General features: G+C 38.9%; 1 protein-coding gene across 1 annotated transcript in view; it reads left to right on the top strand.

Moving 5' to 3' along the window:
• The window catches only part of LOC131347169 (tumor necrosis factor ligand superfamily member 6), a 20,590-nt gene that overhangs the window by 6,279 nt on the left and 11,811 nt on the right, over nucleotides 1-2,500 (top strand). The gene's annotated exons all lie outside the window — the stretch shown is intronic.

A 2,500-nucleotide genomic window follows, 5' to 3' on the forward strand; every position in this document is an offset into this window, starting at 1 on the left:
ACAGGTTTCAGGGGAAACCTGGGTGGTTTCTGCAGACGTAACACACCAAAACCCCCAGTAACATACAACTGTTTATACAGCATTTACATGATTAATCACTTACATTTACAGTGTGTGTGTGCGTGTGTGTGTGTGTGTTTTACTGTTTCTATTTCCAAACTGAGATCAATCAAAGAAATAAAGCTCAACATTAAGAGTGCACGTGTGTGTGTGTGTGTAGTGAGTGTGAGCTTGGGAATGTCCGCTGAATTCAGCAAGTTTTGCTAATCTTTTGACGTCATGTGGCGAAATTCCAGAAGGACTTCCTCTTTTGCTTTTGGTACACTGCCTAGAAAGTCCAGCCCTGTGTGTGTGTGTGTGTGCGTGCATGTCTGCGTGTGTGTGGAGTGTGTGTGTGTCTGTGTGTTTGGGTGTGTGTTTGTGTGTGTGTGTGGTGTGTGTGTGTGCATGTGTGTGCATGTGTGTGTGTGCATGTGTGTGTGCATGTGTGTGTGCATGTGTGTGTGTCTGTGTGTGTGTCTGTGTGTGTGTGTGTTTGGGTGTGTTTGTGTGTGTGTGCATGTGTGTTTGGGTGTGTGTGTGTATATGTAGTGTGTGTGGTGGGTGTGTGTGGGTGTGTGTCTGTGTGTTTGGGTGTGTGGGTGTGTGTGTGTGTCTGTGTGTTTGGGTGTGTGTGTGTGTGTGTTTGGGTGTGTGTGTGTGTGTGTGTATTTGTGTGTGTGTGTGTGTGTATATGTGGTGTGTGTGTGTGTGTATTTGTGTGTGTGTGTGTGTGTATATGTGGTGTGTGTGTGGGTGTGTATGTGTGTGTGTGTGTTTGGGTGTGTGTGTGTGTGTGTGTATATGTGGTGTGTGTGTGTGTGTGTATATGTGGTGTGTGTGTGTGTGTGTATTTGTGTGTGTGTGTGTGTGTGTATATGTGGTGTGTGTGTGGGTGTGTATGTGTGTGTGTATATGTGGTGTGTGTGTGTTTGTGTGTGTGTGTGTGTATTTGTGTGTGTGTGTGTGTGTATATGTGGTGTGTGTGTGTGTATATGTGGTGTGTGTGTGGGTGTGTGTGGGTGTGTGTAGATGGGTAAATGATTAATGACTCATCCGATCAAACCCCAGTATTCCCTAAATCACTCCAAGGAAATTCCCGGGCATTCTTCAGCCTTGCTCTTTGGCACATCTGGATTTCATTTGCTCAGAGCTTCTCCACGCTAATATCTGGAGAAGACTCACACTCGCGTCACGAGCTAGCCATCACTCACCGTGGAGCTATGTCATCAGGATTTCTTTTACAGGCATGACTCAGATCAGCTGGAGATTAGAGGCAGGGTGTGGATGTTTTTCTTGCTCCTGAGCTGCTAAGAGCACTGGTGATCTGGCTCAGTGCACTGGTCACTGGTCAAGTCATTATTAAGAAGGAAAAGGTGGGGAAAAGTCCCAGCTAATGTAAATGACTCATTACTGCCTGTGGTCACTCGAGCAGATTTCACATCTAGAAGTGCTCCATTATCACAGCATGTGTTTGGTGATTCGGCTCACAGCAGATGGACACGTGTGTTACGAACGTCCAGCGTCCTCACTAGAGACCTGGACGTGACAAACTACCATCCTGATGATCGACTTCTTATGAGAGAAATAATTAATAATGAATAAAAAAGGTTGTAGCTATAGAATTAAAATGTACTTAGTTTGATAAAGTCCATCACAAACTGGTCTATAGAGAGGTCAGGTGTAGGAATGACGTCCACTTCTCTGTGTCTCTTTGCAATTTATTTTAGACATAGTTTATTATTTTACCTTTAAATCTTTTCAGCTTTTAGCCTTTAAGGCAGTTCAGAGTCCCTGATTCTATCTTTTCATCATGGTTAGGTTAGTGTGGCTAAGATGTTAGTCGACCTCAACACACACGCATGTGTGTGTGTGTGTGTGTATAGTATGTGTGTGTGTGTGTGTATGTGTGTATGTGTATAGAGTGTGTGTGTGTATGTGTGTATGTGTATAGAGTGTGTGTGTGTGTGTGTGTGTGTGCATGTAGACCTATATGTTATGTATATCTATAATTCTATTAGATTCAAGCTATCAGATCAGATTTTTTTTATATATAACATTATTATTTATTATTTTTGTTTCAGGTTTTGGATTATTCCATTAATTCTTATTTATTTACTTATTTATTTACGTAGTTAGCTACATAGGTGTGTGTAATTAATTTGTTTCTTTGTGTTTGTTTGTTTATTTATTAATTTGTATTTGTTTACTTATTCATTCATTCATTCATTCATTTGTGTGTATTTATTTGAGGTTAAGATTATATTTATTTATTTATTTATTTATTTATTTATTTATTTATTTATTTATTTATTTATTCATTTTTTTGTGTGTTTATTTAAGGTTTTGATTATATTTATTAGTTTTTGTTTGTTTATTTATTTATTTATATAGTGTGTTTATTTATTATTTATTTATTTTATGTGTGTTTATTTATTTATTTATTTATTTATTTATGGTT

Source organism: Hemibagrus wyckioides, linkage group LG26 (assembly GCF_019097595.1).
Source record: "Hemibagrus wyckioides isolate EC202008001 linkage group LG26, SWU_Hwy_1.0, whole genome shotgun sequence".
NCBI lineage: Eukaryota > Metazoa > Chordata > Actinopteri > Siluriformes > Bagridae > Hemibagrus > Hemibagrus wyckioides.